Source organism: Silene latifolia, chromosome Y, assembly GCF_048544455.1.
Source record: "Silene latifolia isolate original U9 population chromosome Y, ASM4854445v1, whole genome shotgun sequence".
NCBI lineage: Eukaryota > Viridiplantae > Streptophyta > Magnoliopsida > Caryophyllales > Caryophyllaceae > Silene > Silene latifolia.
The window spans coordinates 54,288,109-54,306,418 of record NC_133538.1 but is presented as its reverse complement, the minus strand read 5'-3'; positions in this window follow the sequence as shown (position 1 = coordinate 54,306,418).

Below are 18,310 nucleotides of genomic sequence, written 5' to 3'. Positions count from 1 at the left end.
TCGATCTTAGAGAAAACTCCGGCTCCACTCAATTGATCGAACAAATCATCGATCGTTGGCAAAGGATAACGGTTCTTGATGGTCACATTGTTCAACTCACGGTAATCCACGCAAAGTCTCAAGCTTCCATCTTTCTTCTTGACAAACAACACTGGTGCTCCCCAAGGTGAAACACTAGGCCGTATGTAACCTTTCTCTGCTAGCTCATCCAACTGCTTCTTCAATTCCTCCATCTCCTTCGGCCCTATACGGTAAGGTGGTTTAGAAATCGGCCATGTTCCCGGCTTCAGATCAATGGAAAAGTCCACTTCTCTTTTCGGTGGTAACCCTGGAATATCCTCCGGAAATACTCTCTCGAACTCCCTCACCACTAGGATCTCAGACACCTTAGGGGTCTCCGACTCACTATCCCACATCTGACACAAGATTAACTGATCCCCTTTCCTCAGACTCGACTTTAGGGTGTTAACAGATATGAATTTGACTCTTGGCTTGACCACATACCCCTTATAAGATACCCTAGTTCCCTTAGGTTCCCTCAAAGAGATTTTCTTCTGATAGCAGTCGATAAAAGCCTTGTATTTCCCTAACCAGTCCATCCCCAGAATCACCTCAAAACCCCCCAAGGGAAACTCTATAAGGTCACAGTGAAACACAACCTCTCCGATCTGGATTGGTACCCCAGTGTAGACTCTATCACAAGACACCGACTCCCCCGAAGGTACCACTACCGAATCAACAATTCTATCATATGACTTAAGGTTTAAGACTCGGCATGTTCATGAGATATAAAAGAATGTGTAGCTCGGAATCAAACAACACAAAGGTGGGTTTAGAGTTAACAGAAAATGTACCAGTCACCACATGAGTGTCATTCTTAGTGCCTCCTTGCCCATGGCAAAGAGCTTGCCGTTGGACTTAGCCCCACTCGACTTGAAGAAGCGGCTCCAGATCGTTTGTTCCCTTCATTTGCGTTTTCGAAAGTTGGTGCTCCCACTCCGACTCTGCTGGTTACGGTTCCGGTAGTTGTTGTAGCTTCCTTGGTAATCGTTACTAGCTCCGGACCTTGCACCTCCCACATAGCCGAGGACATAGGTGTGCGATAACCTGCTATACCTGGACCCCACCGAACGAGAGCCACCGAACCCGGACATAGGTGCCCTGTATCCACCGATCGATTCACCCCCGATGATCGACATTCAAACCTCTTGTGTCCTGTCTTTCCACAAACCCAAAACAAGTAAGCCCCGCAGAACTACCTCCCCGCCGGTGCCCCCAACGCCGCCTCCACTCGAGCTCTCATACCCCCGGGGCACCGTTAGTGGAGTACCCACCATATCGCCCGAACTCGCTTCTTTGTCCCAGTATTATCGCTTGTGGTCTCCAGCTTCCTTTTCTCAGCCTTGCCTTTCTTATATCGGCCTTGATGTTCCGAGAGCCTCTCGAGCAAAGCACCACCCTCAAGTAAATGTCCTGAACTGTAGTGGGTGGAGCCGCTGTGAGCCTCTTCTTGATGTCCATAGTGAGCCCCCGCTCAAACCTCATAGCCAGCATAGCTTCATTCTGCCCAAAGTCATCAATGTATGAGGATAACTGTCGAAATTTCCGATGATAAGCCTCCACTGTCATATCTTATGTCATCTTGAAAGTGTCAAACTCCTCCCGTAGTTTGGCTTTTTGGAACTCGGGCATGAACTCATTCTTCAGAAACTCTTGGAATTCCAACCAAGACACATGTCCCGTCTCAAGATCCCTAGCAACCTGTCGAATCTCCACCTTATTCCTGGTCCACCAGTCACCGGCCGTGGCCCTCAGATAGTGGGCAGCTTAATCCACCTGTAGCTCTTCCGGACATCCTATCAGCTCAAACAGATTGGTGAATTCTCTACACCATTCTCCCAGCAATTGAGGTTCCCCTTCTCCAGTGAATATTGTGGGGTTATGCCTTGCCACAATGGTGCTCATCTTTCCCGGATCCATTCGTTTGGCTTTTAGGGCCTCATTCTCAGCTCGGAGCCTATTCAACTCTGCTTGGGTGTCATTAGCAGCGGTATCCCTTCTCGGAGGCATGTCTATAAGAATTTAGAAGAGTTAGTGATGTTCCCTGCAACACTAGAATTACATCAGCTACACTAGTCAATTCTAATCATCTCCTACCCTACATATCTAGCTAACATGGTTCAGGGGTCACATAACCGCATATCACTAGACATAACATCCATCTTAAAATCTTAAGCATCATATATATAAATATCTTACTTCATTATCATGCCAATTCTTACCTCCGAATCACAAACAAACACATGGGTACTTATACTAACAACATATCACCTTGCCTGATTTATCACATCGTGAAATAGTTTTCATGCTCAATATCATACAACTTTCCTACTCTACCCTTTTTCTCTCATATGATCGCAAGGTACCCGGGTCAAACTGAGAGGGCCAATGGTTCGGTGTGAGGGGGCCCCTAACTCATCCCTTACCTTTAGTGTGCTCCTAACAGTTCTATCCCGGGGTTCATTTTATTTGACTCTTCCTAAATTCATTGGATTCATTGGTTTAGGCCTGAGGATCGTTCGCTCTGATACCACTTTGTAACACCCCCATTTATTTAAGGGCCTGAACTAGGACTCCTCAGATAAATGATGGTGTTACCATCTCGGAAACCCGAGGCAGTAGATAACAAAGGAAAGAAACACAGTACTTTATTATAATGTTTATAGTGAAATTACAACTGAAATTAAAACAAAGTCTCCAAATACGACCAAAAGATAAGTCTGATAAAACTACTAAAAAGACTAAGGTGGGCTAGGCACTAAGTCAGTCATCCAAGCTCTCTTCCCGGCCAGCTCCCATAAGTCTCTGAATACCTGTCAATCTGCTCCCCAATAATTGGATCATCACAGGCGTACACGAATACACGGGGTCAGCCACGAAGCCGAGTAGGTAATACAATAAACAGTAACATAAAACACATGCTCCTCCATCACCACCACCGCCATCACAACTCATAACCCGGACAACCCAGCCATACCGATCCCCGGTAGACTATAAATATCGACCGTAGCCGATCTGCCAGCTCGCAGTTGAGGACACCAGGGCAAGTCCTGCAGAACCCGCCTGGGCCTTATCACAACGTCATCATCACCACCTCCACCAACTCCAATGTAATAATATAATAAAACAGTTCAAAGAAGATTTAACGGAATTAAATCGACAATCATATTATAACATGTAAATCACCGATTTAGTCAATCCAGTCACATAGTACTATACCAAGTCCAGTGTATTCCCCTACCTCAAATAGCGGTGATAAGCTAACTGCAGATCAGAAGTACTCCACCCGAAACTCGCCACCTAAACATATATATAACATAATTAATTCACTTAACTATTCCCGTTCCCATAATCAAGAGTTACTATAAGTAGAAACTTTCCCAATTTAGAAGTTACTAAAAATATAAGTTACCCAAAATAGAAAGTTTCCTAAAATGGGAAGTTCCCAAAATAGCAATTACCAAAAATAGCAAGTTACTAAAAATAGTAACCTTCCCGAACTAAAGTCCCGACTCAAAAACTTAAATATATTATTCCGTCACCGCTACTTAATATCGACTTAACAACGTAAATAGTGTAAATAATGGGATTAATAGAAATGTATATATATATTTTGCGACTTACTAAAAATAGAAATCGTAACACGAACTACCCAAAAACACCAACTCACCCGCACACACACACCCCCTTTCAACCCGCCACACTCTCACCCACAACCACCAGTCCTCACCGTCGACCACCGGGCTCGACACTGTGTCCTGGCTCGGTCACCTCCCACCACCACCAACGTGGTCGACCCACGCCGGTGGTCAGAACCACCACCACCAACACCCCCTGTTTACACCCAGCCGCCACAAAACGCCACAAACAGCCCCCCTTTTTGACTCGCCTGCCACCACGACACAACCCCTCCTGCTTACCAACCACCACCCTTGATACCACCGTCGCAAGGTGACCCTGACACATGTGGCACCACCGATTCGACCTCCCCCGAGTCCACGGTGGTGCCACCCCTTTACCCTATGTCTGAAATGCAACCAAAAACACCCAACGAACCCCGACACCTAAACACCACCACTGCAACCACCACCAGCGATGACCACCACTCTACCCACAACCACCCGACTCGACTCAACACCAACAACACATCCCACACCCCAACGACTGCCACAACAGTCCCTAAAAGACGTACAACTCAAATCAAATCAGTGTGACAGAAACGAAAACAGGAAACCTTACCTATGACGGCCGTCGACCTGTGCTTTTCTGGCCAGTACAACCACCCACGTCCACTAGCAACGACTTCCCTGGACTCACGGCAGACCCTACTCCCTCCACACTCACCGGCGTGCGCTCGTTGGCTGTATAGAAGGTTTGAGACGTGAAAGAAAAGGGGTTGATGTTGGTGATTTGAAAATGACGGTAGGGAGGGGGAATAGGGTTTTAAAGTTGCATTAGGGTTTGATTTAGGGTTTTGGTGAGGTAAGATGGTAAATGGGTAAGTGGGTAATAAGTGGGTAAATGGGCTATGACACCTTGACCCAAAAATGCCACTCAACTATAAACCCGACTCATCTTACGATATGAATTAATCAATTACTTTTACGCTTTTACCATTACCTTGACGCTACCATTAAATAATAAAAACTCGCTCAATCGATAATAAAATACGGGGTATTACACAGTACTAGTAATATTAGGGACCCGTAGCTAAGATCGAAAGATGCTACCTGTTAAGAGTGGACCGAGAGGACTTCTTATTTTCCCAACTTACGTGATTATTTCAGACTGACCTTGGATATTGCCGCCGAAACTATAGTGAACCGACCATCTTGGCACCCTTTTAATATTTGTTTTCACCCCCCACAGCAGCATCTCTCCCACCCTTTTTTTTCCGTCCTTTTGGCCGAGAATTACCCCTTCTCCAAGCCACGAACCCGTCTCATTTTTTATCCTACGTCCAACCTAGGATCTAGAGCCTTCCAAACCCTCCAAAATATCTTCATTTTAGCAGCCAAAACCGAGCCCTTACCCCTTCCACAAGTCATTTACAAACCCTACATTTCCACTCCTATAAATACCTCCCATCCACCACCATTTCAGGGGGTTGGAAAAACATTGATAGCAAACTCTCAGGCACACACCCACACATCCTAAGAATAGCCTAGAATCCAGTAGCAAACCACAAGAAAAATGGACTCAAAACCTAGCTCGAATCCTTTCGAATAACCGAGTACTAAGTACTCGGCCATCGCAAGTTTTCCAGCCGGACCACCCGTCCGAAATCCTCAATTTTCGTTGAGAAACGAATTCACAAATCATGATTCAAAAACAGCCTTTTTTTTTTCGAAGAAAAACGTTGCGTTCAGCATTGTTGTTTCGTTGAAGACGACCTCTCGAGATAAGATCTACAATCGGATACGATACAAGACCTTGTCAACGATACATGTAGGTTGAGGGTGCAATATAATCCCTCCTTCTCCCTTTTCTTTCAGTTTTTATAGCTCTTATTTTGCATTTATATCATGTTTTTTAAATCGAACTAGAATAGTACGAGTATGAGTTAAAGTACCATTCCAACACCCGCGTTGACTCGAGTTTAAAAGGCCTAATTCGTCAGAAGTGATCGATTTGCCTCACTTGTTTACATATCCTCGTGTTGGAAGGGCGCAATTCTTTGAAAATGAGTTTCTTTCAACTTGTAAAATGTTTATTACTTCTTGTTGTCTGTCATGCGTGGTTCGGCCCTTTGGCCTTATTTTTCTCGACTTGTTATTATTAATCGTGGCATGATTCTCGAGGCAAGACTTGCTAAAAAACCTGTTTAAATCGAAGATTTAAATTAATTCGACAATTCATAAGTTCATTAGACATTTTAGGTCAGGAATGCTTAAGATGTAAATGAATCGATCAACATGTAAATGAAATTTACAACTTATTATAATTCAAAATAAATCCATCTTTCTACCACCTATTTCTCGTTAGTACGAAATTGCATGCCTATCATCCTCCCGTTTACAATCGATGACTAAATTTGATGATTTTTTGACTCGAGTTTTGCCTCAAAAACCGTGTAGAATCACACGGTTTTCCTCGTTGTTTTGTTGCTCAATTTTCAATCTTTGGACGATCCTATTTTCATAAATAGTGGCTGTCTATTTTAAAACGAAGTTTTAATTTGTTGTTTTATTTTAATAGCATGTTTGTTATTTGCATAGCTGAATTGTTGCGTAGTTTTTTTTTATCAAAATGAAGCTGTCTAGCAGGATATTCGATCGAGTTGGTCAGTACTCGATCGAGTATCCATGTTTTGGTGGCTTTTTTGTCTCGGTGTTAAGTTATTTTTGCGTCTGTAGTTTGATATTCGATCGGGTGACCCCAATACTCGATCGAGTGTCCTCTGTTATAGTACATAGTTGTATCATTTCATTTGTTTACATTTGCCTATTCTCTTGTGTAATATTGTATGGTTTTAACTACTGTATATCACGTGAATGAAACCCGACTTCACCTAAATTAGGCCTTGTATGACCTATATTTTTGACCGGGGCTAGTTGTATAGGGCACCTAGATTCGCATGCCTTGTTGCTTTGTTGTTCGATTGCTTTCGTTGTTCGTTGTTTGGTTGCATTTGTTGTTCCTTGTTTGTTGTTTGGTTGCATTCGTTGTTCGTTGTTTGGTTGTGTTCGGTGTTAGTTGTATGGTTGTACTCGTTGCTCATTATTTGCCTACTTGTTGTTACAGTTGTTTTATGAACTAATCCGTAACGTTTGTTCATCTTTCTTCTGCTAAGTGTAAGAGTTTCTATCTCTCCTTTTGGTTGCGTTGTTGTTTATTTAGAATGAAATTCGCATGCTAAATCACTTGACGAGTTTTATGCATTAAACTATTTACAAACTTGCTTCATATGTTAGGAATTAACATAACGGTTGCATTTTTCACTTGTGATCATATCCAAAATAGCCATCCTTTTTCCATGAGTAGAGACCCTTATTGCAACGGGCGGGGTTGGGTGTTTTTTAATGAAATTATTTAACTTCCTAACACGTAATCTCACACGAGCTCATTTCTCTAAAATGTGGTTTCTAAATTTCACCTTAAAATTTAATGGCGACTTCTTTCAACGATGTAAAATGTCTTTTAAAAAGGATCATTTGCGTGGATGAATTGCCCTTGTCCACACTCGTACACTCAAATCTGTTGTGGCCAATACCACCACAGTTGAAACAGTGCATCCCGGAGTTGCCACTGCTGGTACAACCACCGCGACCACCAAAAGATGACCCTCCACTGAATTTGGACCCTCTTGAGTAAGCCTTAGCTTAGTTGTAATTACCACGCTTGAACCTTGTTTGCCCGTTGTTCTCATTATCAGATTTCCTCTTCTCGCTCAACTTTTCTCTAGTTTCGTTAGCCATATTGACTAGTCTCTCAGCAATCCTAGCCCATTCATACACATCCTTCAGGTCCTTAAGAACCCCAGTAGGTAGCCTCTCCATAATCTGTAGTGATAGCTCTTCTCGAATTGGAGAACCAAACTCATTGGACTCAGCTTCAAATCTTCCGTGTAGCGTGATAATTCATTTAACCTCTTGAAATACTCCGCCATAGTCATGCTCTCAGTCATACGGAAAGTGATGTACTCGACCCTCATCTTGTTCAGAATGTGCTCGGGAAAAAACTGGACTCTCATAGCCTTCTTGAACTCTGCCCACGGAATAGCAGGTTCACCCTTGTTCCCATAATACTCACGAGTCCCCTCTTTCTCTCTATTCCACCATGCTCCAGTCGCATCCCTTAGTTAGAACGTAGCTTGTTCCACCTTCAACTCTTCCGGATAGTTCACCGCCTCAAGAACACTCTCCATATCTCAACGCCAGTTATCGAGTAAGTTAGGCGCCTTTGTGCCCTCATAGGTAGTGGGATTAAAGCGCGAGATAGTGGTGCTCATCTTCGTGGTGTCGACGACCACTTCTTTTGCCTTCCCCACATTCCTTAGAGCCTCATTAAGAGCGTCGTGTTGCCCAATAATCCAAATAACCTCATCTAGAGTCATCTCCGAAGCTTAAGGTACGCAGGAGATCTCTGGCGGCATTTTTGAGCTGATATAAGAAGATAAAAGTAAGCAAGTAGCCTACGGCTCAAAACAAGAATGCAACCGCCCAAAGCAATACTCGATCGAGTACACGACGGTAATCGGTCGAGTACAAAGACAACTCGGCTGAGTACCCAAACTCCAGAAGCTGATCAGAATCCCACATAAAGCATACTCGGTCAAGTACCTGAAGTACTTGGTCGAGTATCCCTTCTACTCGGTCGAGTGGTCATACCCTAGAAGCTACTGTCAACTAAACATACCCCCTCACTCGGTCGAGTGACAGGTACTCGTCGAGTTCCCTCTACTCGGTCGAGTACCTTCCTCACTCGGCTGAATCATGCCGACACGACTTCCCAACCACATAGTTAACCAAGTAAAGTACCAAAATACAACCAAAAATCTTATTCTCATATTCCTACAAACAAGTAAAGCAAGACATACGATCACTACTAATCATGCCATATTATCATCTCGACTATTCCACAACACATAGGGCCAACTCATGCCATATCATCTCGAACCACAACATGCACATCACTCTATTAAGCACAGATATAAACACAAGCATACAACGACCCCATGACACACCCCGTAGTGATCGGTTCGAACTTTTGTGGGTAACTTTGCGATTTTGAGACGTCAGTCAAACCTTTGCGGTAGCTTCAAACAATTCCTTCCCAGGTGACATTTTAATTATATACTCCAAGTTCATTTGTTCATTGGTTTTAGGTTCCAAAATCGTCGCTCTGATACCATTTTATAACACCCCCATATACCAAAGTGCCATACCAAGGACCACCTTAGCATATAAGGGTGCTACCATCTCGGTTACCCGAAGTATGCTTCATAGAAACCATAATGAAACAACTTTTATTAAAACAACTTAAAGAAAAAGGTTACAAGCCTTAAAAATCCAAAACGGTACAACCAAAACCAAAAGTCATGAAACTAAACTCAGCTACAGCTAAAAGACGCAACAAGTTATGACTCTGCCCATCCATATCCTGTGAGCTATCTCCACATCCATTATCTGCTAAGTCAACTGCTCACCATCCCCGAATGGATCACAATAGTTTTGAAAACATAAAACGGGGCCAGTCAACTGTATAACCAAATTAAGCATACGCAGCGGAAACAATTACAAACAACACACAATAAACCAATACTCCAACTCTAATAATCATCAATAACTAACTACATACTAAAATGTGTAGCCCTACTCGGCTACCCATCGCAATAGGTAACCCACACTGCCAGTGGGGACCGCATCTGTGCCATCTAAGCCACGTTCATCGCAATGAGCGAACCTAGCTCCTTAATATGTACATCCCCCTTGTGACGGAAGCACAAGGGGTGAACATGGGGCTAGAACCATCTCCCCACATGGCCCCACAACAACAACTAACCAATAGTATAATCCAAATCAACCTCCATAAAACTTAATCAATAAGGTAACAAGCCAACAATTAATCACAAATAGCTTAACCAATTACGCGGTCAACTGACTAGAGGAAACCCTACCTTATTGCAATCCAAGCAAATCACAGCATTCAAGTCAGAAAGGCTCCTCTATGAACTCATCACCTATAAACATATCAAAATCTTCCCTAAACTCCCAATTCATCTGATTAGGGTTTACCAACTATAGATAAAACGACAACAATAAAAGTACGATATTTACCAATGAAATTGACGCGGACAAGGGATGTAAAACTCTCAAATTGAACGAATCTAGACTTGGAAGTGATTAAGATAATAGGAGAAGGTTGTACGTAGTTTAGGTTTTACTAGAAATGATTAAGAAAAGATTAAGGAACTGTTACACGCCTTTATATACTTCTGCAATCATTTTGACCAAAGCCGCGAAATTTCACCCGTAAAACCGGTTAATCTGCCGAGTAATCGCTGTACTTGACAGAGTACGCCCTACTCGACCAAGTACCAACACGCTCGGTCGAGTACTGACACTCCAGAACCCAACCTCAGCACACCCGACAGCCTACTCGGCTGAGTAAGCCCTACTCGACCTAGTATCCCATATCCAGAAACCTGTGGTATAACAGGTAGTCTCTATAAATTAGCTCTTAAATTATACTGCTTTCTAGCCATTCCGTCCACACAAGATCAACATATGGCAGCTTCGTTTGCCTTATCCCTTGCTGTTGAAACTCTCTCACTATAATGAGGCACGAGGTTTTTGTAATTTTGTCTTAAACTATGATCCCTGCAATGTGAAAGCCTTGTATCGTAGAGGCTTTGCCTTAAAGAAATTGAATCTCCTTGCGGAGGCCATAAATGATTTAGAGCATGCCTTGAAACTTGACCCAAAAAATAAGAATGTTGCTCGTGAACTCAGCTCTGTGACTGATTGCCTACTTGTCAGTCCCAATGGGAAATGGGTTGCTTATCCTTTTGATCCTATTGGAAGGGGCAGGAAAGGCAAGAAACCTTTACATGATGTCGATATGGACAACAACATTGAGCATGATAATGTTGTGAGTGACGCTTCTGGTAGTAATTTGGACTTGTTGGAAAATAAGATAAGCAGTGTGTAAAATGTTGGTGGCGAGAGTTCAAACATGATTATGGATTCACCACCATAATGCCTCTGTTTCCCTTGCCCTGGAAACTTCCAAATATAGTTTCACCAAGAAAAAACAAACCCACAAAAAATTGTATCTATCAGCCAAGGATTACGAGACCTTGAAGCTTGGGAGGAAACTGCAATTTTTCCATCCCAAATTTGGGGCTTCCATGAGTGTTCGGCCTCTCATCACTAAATCTTCTATTTCAATGGGAACTCCCCATGAAGACAATTCATGGGAAGCAATAGTTTCCTCTTTTTCTCCTTTGCCCATGAATCTTTATACAAATATGGACGTTGGTCCAACAAGCAACAACAATCTGATTCATTTTGATGATGAAGATTCTTATCATCAAGAGCTCGATTGTCAGCCGTGGGAAGTTTAGATCGAATTAATGTGGTTAGCGAAGTTTCAAAGATTGAAGGAGCCATTTTGGACCTGCCACCAAATGTCATTTCTACCCGCTTGCCATGTTATAGTATGTTTTTTTTCACAGCCATGAAGACGCATTCAAGGAGAGCTTGTAGCTGATTTCAAGCTAAGACTTTTAATCAACAATGTTCGAGCTTGGTTCGACCTAAGGTAAAGGGTAAGTCGATGTTGACGTTTAGGGCTTCATCTGTTTTTTGCAGGTTTGCACCTACGGAGAAGGTTGCATGTGCTAAGAGGAAAGACGAAGACTCAATCCAATTTGATTGCCTTTTCCATCCCCCATTTAAAAAGCGCCGTCTTTGTGTTCTTGTTAATTCTGTTTGTAATAGTAGTTATGTTAGTTGTGTTTCCCCTAATTCAGAGGTCTCTACTGTCCCCTGCTTTGTTGTGTAACGTGATTGTATGTACTTATATATTATGAAGTCTATAAAAATAGTACATCGTTGTCTAAAAAAACCATTTCATTTCCCTTGTTTGGATTTAGGAGTTTTTCATTTGGTCACTTAATAACTTTAGACCCTTCTCGAACTTGATCTTCGTCTTATTCTCGCAACCCGATTTCTACAATTATGAAAACAACAAAATCAGTACCAATTTTTTTTTTTTTGTTTTTTGATGAAATGTAAGTTTCCATTAAGCACGAAACAGCTATTACAAGCTACTACAGTTTTAAACATAATAGAATTTAACTCCTCTCCTCATAAAGGAGAGGATAAACACAAGACAAAATTAAAGAACTACACCATCAATCCCATCAGAAGGGAGAATAATCCTTGTAGCAAGATGTAGCCTAATCTCACTCATAATCTGGGCACACAAAGCAGCAGGCCTCAGCAGCACCCCATCAACCCGAGCACTATTCCTTTGAAGCCAAAGATGATAGTATACTGCAAGCACATCACATATCAGCACCCTTTTCTTCAGCTGTGAACACTAATAGCCCTCAATCCAATCCAAAAGATCAGACTGAGGGAACACCACCTGACACAGTCTAGCCAATTCATCTAAAACATGTCTGCTATATACACAAGCCTTAAATAAGTGCTCATAACTCTCAGTGTCTTGTCCTCATAACAGGCAGCTATCATCAGGAGCAATAGCCAAGGAGAATAATTTGTCCTTAAGCATCAAAGATCTTCTAGCAATCATCCAGCAGATAAACTTATGCTTAGGTATACAAACCTGATGCCAAATAATTTTGTGCCATGACACTAGCTGGAATTTCTGTCTCAGCATATCATAGCCACTACCTATAGTATAGCCCTTAGGATCGATCCATGATCCATTGTCCATCCAAGTAACCAGGAGCCAAAAGATCACGAGCTTTATAGACCTGCTTCCAACCCTAGCTGATTTCACCACATGGTTGATAATTAGGCCAATGACCACCTTTGATATACACCTGATTCACCCATTTAACCCAAAGTCTATCAGGGCTATAATAGACCCACCAAACAAGTTTCCCAATTGTAGCCACATTCCAGGAGTAGCTATCTCTAATTCCCAGACCTCCTTCAGACTTAGGAGCACACACCCTCTCCCAACTTACCATTGGAACTCTAATATAATCCACATTCCCATCCCATAAGTAATTCCTACAAATGGAATTGATTCTATTGAGTACCCCTTTAAGGATGATAAAGATATTGTTCCAATAACTATAAATGGCAGTAAGGACAGAGTTGACTAAAACCAATCTACCAGCATAAGAAAGTTTTTTAGTCCCAAAACTCCTAATTTTTTTAATCAACTTTTCTACCAACACCTGACAGTCAGCCTTAAGCATTCTCCCACAAGTAATAGGTATCTCCAAGTACTTAAAAGGCAATTGCCCTTTACTGAACCCAAAAACCTGTAAAATATCATTTTTAACCCAGCTCTGAACTCCATTAAAATATGCATCAGATTTAGAAGAATTCATTTGAAGACCAGAAGCAGCAGAGAATGTGGCAAAAGATGTTAAGAGCATCATAATAGAAGAAACCACCCATTTGCAAAAAAGCAAGAGGTCATCAGTAAACATGAGGTGTGATAAATGGAGTGGACTACACATATGATGATATTTGAATGACATGTTTTCAGTAGTGTAAGTCATAATTCTACTCAAATACTCCATGGCAATGGTGAATAAAAGAGGGAAAAGAGGGTCACCTTGTCTCAACCCTTTTGCCACATTAAAGTGCCCATAAATCTCACCATTCAAAACCAAAGAATATGAAGCAGTAGTAACATACTCCATGATCAAATGAATAAATTGCAAAGGAAATTTCAAAGCCTTCAACATCTGCTCAAGAAAGCTCCAGCTAACAGAATCATAGGCTTTCTTTAAGTCTACTTTCATCATAAATCTAGGGGACATAGATTTCCTTTTATAACATCTAACAATGTCTTGGCAGATAAGTATATTCTCCACTATGCTTCTCCCCTTAATAAAGCCCCCTGATTCTCACTGATAATGGAAGGAAGTACAGGAGCAAGTCTGTTGCAGAGTATCTTTGATATGCATTTGTAGACTATATTACAGCAGAAAATTGGTCTAAACTGGGTCACATTTTTTGGAATGTCACACTTAGGGATAAGGGTGATAAGAGTGTGATTAAGTTGCTTCAGCATCTTACCAGAGATAAAGAAGTCTTTGACAGCTGCTGCTACATCCTCACCCACTATCTCCCAAGAATCTCTAAAAAAGGCACTAGAAAACCCATCTGGTCCTGCTGCTTTATGAGTAGGAATGGAGAAAATCACCTGTTTAATCTCCTCAGTAGTAACAGGTGCCATTAACATAGAGCAATGCTCACTGGAACATACCTTACCAAGCTGTACTACATTCTGAGATATAGCAGAGGTAGAAGTAGTAGTACCCAGTAGAGATTTATAAAAATCCAGGAAAGCCCCTTGAATCTCCATGGTGTCCTCACAAGTCACACCCTTAACATTTTCAATTCTAACAACATTATTTCTCACCTGTCTGGACTTAATAATATTGTGGAAATATTTAGAATTCTGATCTCCCTTCTCAACCCAAGTGGCCTTGGATCTTTGCAAAAGAAAATCATGACAAGCCCTGTCCAGGAATCTAACACTATTGGCAGTATCAATTTCTTGCTGAATAAGGTCAGAGTTCTGAGGATCACTTCTAAGTTTATCTTGAATATACTCCAAAGAAATCCTAGCTCGAGCTGCATTATTCTCATTATCATTGAAGTCATCCTTATTCAACATTTTTAAAGGCCATTTCAAACTTTTCAATTTTTTAACCAATCTGAACATTTTGGTACCCTGCCACTCCTTACTCCAATGCTGCTGAACACAAGGTTTGAAGGCAGGAGAGTGGCTCCACATATTATAATACTTAAAGCTTCTTCTTTTATTATCAAAAGACTGCTTACTTTGAATAACACTTGGGGTATGGTTAAACAGGCCAGCATTATAGAAATGGGCATAAGCCTGAGAGTTATCATTCAACCACTGATGATTGACAAAGACTCTATCCAGTCTGCTATATACTCTAGTAGCAGCCTCATGTTTGTTACACTAGGTATATAGAGAGCCACTAGCTGGACAGTCTCCCACCTCACACTCATCAATGAAAGCCTTAAAATCATTCATTTCTTCAACTCTACTAACTCCCCCCAACCTCTCAACAGGAGCCCAAACAGTGTTGAATTCACCACAGATGACCCAAGCCCCACTAATTCCATTTTTTAAACTACACAGTCTATCCCATAAAGGCTTTCTCTCCTTAACTCCATTAAAAGCATAAACCATAGTTAACCAAAAATGATAATGATTACCTAAATCAGTAACTTCCAAATGAATAAACTGTGCATTATATTCATGAATGTGCACACTAAACATGACAGGATTCCACAAAATCCAAATCCTGCCCCCTTTATGACAATGAGTATTTGTAGTTAAAGACCAAGAAGCACACATATTATTTCTAAAAGAGTTTAGAGACAAAGGCTTAACCTTTGTCTCAAGGAGGCCAAATAACCCTATCTGATGATGAGAAAGGAAAGTTTTGATTGATTTTTGTTCAGATAGGCTATTTAACCCCCTGATGTTCCAAAATCCCCAATTATACATTATCCCCAAGGAGGGATAATGCACTACCATTCATACCAATGCCCACTTTAGGAGTCATATTATACAGATTTTCAAGGAAAGAGTGAGTACCAAATTTAACAGAGCTAAGTCCAGCATCAACAATTTCCTGTCTACTTAGCCTGATAACTTTTTTAGCAGGAGTATTGACCATGTGGTATTTCCCATTCCTACTCCAAGAAACTTGGAATTGGTTGGGTAACTCAGTTGGCACAGGGGTGGTAATCACTTCAACAGGAGGGGAGACTGGAGGGGGAACTGAAATAGTAGCAGGTTTAGGCTGCACCTGTTTGGGAACCCATTTCTTTTTCCCACCTTGCTGAGGAGCAACCTTTGGAGCCACAGGGCCCTTACCCTTCCTACATTTAGTGGAGTCATGTCCTATCCCTTTACACTGAGTGCAAAGGACATGCCGCCATTCAAATTCCACTTTTACAGTCACTATTTTTCCATCTTCATCCATAAAACAAATCTTATCAGGGATAAGATTTCCAAAGGGGACATCCACCATAACCCGAGCAAAACCAAGATGAGTTTTCTCAGTCGTGGCAGTATCACACCTAACAAAATGACCCAATAAACCAGCAATTCGTGGAAGGCACTTACCCTAGAATTTCAGATGAAGATTATGTGGCTCGTCCTATCACTAGGTCCACATCCTCATTCCATGGTCTAACAATTAGGGGCTTATTATCAAATAGGAAATGACCCTGTTGAAGGATGGCTTCCTTGGCAGCACTAGTTTTGAAACGAACGAGAAAGACGCCATTAGGACAGAAGGAGATCTTATCAATGGGAAATTTTACCCACAAGCGCTTTAGGAAACCCTCCACTACTTCAACTGGAGGATTAGCGCCTAAGACAAATCCATAGATCGAATTTTTCCAATAAAGCAGTTCATCCTTAACATCTTCCTCTGTAAACTTCAAGAGGTCTGCAGGTTCCTCAGGAATAGTCTCCAATGGAGACTTCCCTTTCTTTCGTTTCTGAATCCTCCATTCAGATTCATCAGAAACCACAACATCCAAATCATAGGGTTGTATCCCCACAATCTCATTAACATTTGCAGACTTCTGTTTATCACCACTGCTAGGACCCCCAACAACCACCGTAGGGGAAGGAGGAGACTCCACAACATTAGGAATCGTAGTTGAATTAGAGCCTAGAGGAGGGAATTGCGTAACATCAGAGCAATCAATCACCATTTTTAGGGTGTTTAGGGTTTAAGTTTAATCGTAAATCTTACGCGTATTTTGATTTTTTTGAGTTTTTCTCTCTCTATCTCTACATCTCTCAATTTTACGAGCATCCAGAGTACCAATTCTTGGATAATAACAACTATTCGCAACAATTATAATAAAACTAATAATTACTAATTAACCTATAAAATGAACTGTTATCAATTAAAGCGCACAAAATCGAGTAAAATAAAGGGAAAAATAAGGGAAAAATCGATATTAAAAAATTATCGTCATAAAATATCCCACACTTAAACCTTACTCTTCCTCGAGTAAGCTCATAAATTAATACAAAAGACCCTTAATGTAAATATAAGCAAATAGCAAAAATTATTTATTATGACATTCGATTCGGGTTTAGCTACACCCGTAGCCCTTTCAACTCAAAATTTTACAATCATGAGGTAGAGTGCCCTATTGCAAGACAAGTGAGGTCTTGTTACAAAATTGTGAAACAACCATTCATTAAGCATAAAAACAATAGAAATGGCTACTTCTAGTCAAAATACGTCACCTCCCTCATCAAGGCAACTAAGCAAACTCTCATTCAAAAGTCATATTTCTAAAATCCACCTCAAACATAAAGGATGACAACCAAATACTCCAAAGCCGACACAATGTCATTGTGCATCTTCGAACCTTGGTTAGGTACTTGTCAATGGGTAAGATGGCTATGGAGAAAGATCTCCCATGATGTTAGTGGCATATAGACATAGACAAGTCTTGACTTCCTTACAATAGTAAAGTTCAATGGTCGTCCCTTAGCCTAATAAGGTGGCAAGACAAAAGAGTTTTTAGAATGAATGCTTAAGACAAAATATAAAAGTGGATCAACTAAACATTTGAACTCGGTCTCTTTCATAAATTTGCACTTAACATTCACTAATTGTGATGGGGCTTGTCCCACGCGTGCTAATGCCCTTTGCTTTCGCCAATCGCTTATTAGGCAACCGGTTAACCTCTAGACAATAGCTTTTCGAGGTGATAGTCACTCTTTACCTTTCCTCACGATCAAATTCATGACCATTATGGGGACCCAAATCAATGAATCCCCTCCAAAGGCATCGAAGTGTTAGTCCACCAAAATTTCAATTTCCAAAACACGTTTCACATTTCAAAACAATTATAGGATTTTTGACAATTAAAACTTCCACAACACATTTCACTTCGCCAAACCACCAAATCAAACAAGGTCACCTAAACAAGTTAATCAAGTACATGTTACATCACGGGAGGTGGTGATAGTTGTAGAGAACTCACCCCTCAAACGCCCCATGACACAAAATCGGACTATGCACAATGCCAAAATGTTGGTTCAAGTGTTTAAAAACCATTCTTTTAACAAGAGTTGAAAACTATAATAATAACTAAATCAAAAAGAGTAAGCAAGTTATTAAAAAGAAATTTCGTGTTTTGGATTTTTGAAATTTTCAATTTTTTTGAAATTTTCAAAATATAAGCAAACAAAAACACAAATAGAGCTAAACATGATATTACTCCTAAAACAAGAAACATAAACTACAACCAAATCAACAAAACACCACCAAGGATACTAATACTCAAAAAAAAAAAAAAAACAAATATTTTCAAATATTAACAACACCAAAATCCATCCACAATTCAACATATCGAATCCTCCAATCAACGATAGAAAACCTCCCCACGCCTAAATTTGAAAGTGTCCTCAATGTCTAAAAATATGGGAAGGCAAGAAGAGTAAGTGGGTGAAGAATATTACTGTTTTAAGCTCAATTCTTGATCATTGACTTGGCGAAGTGAACCTTGATTCT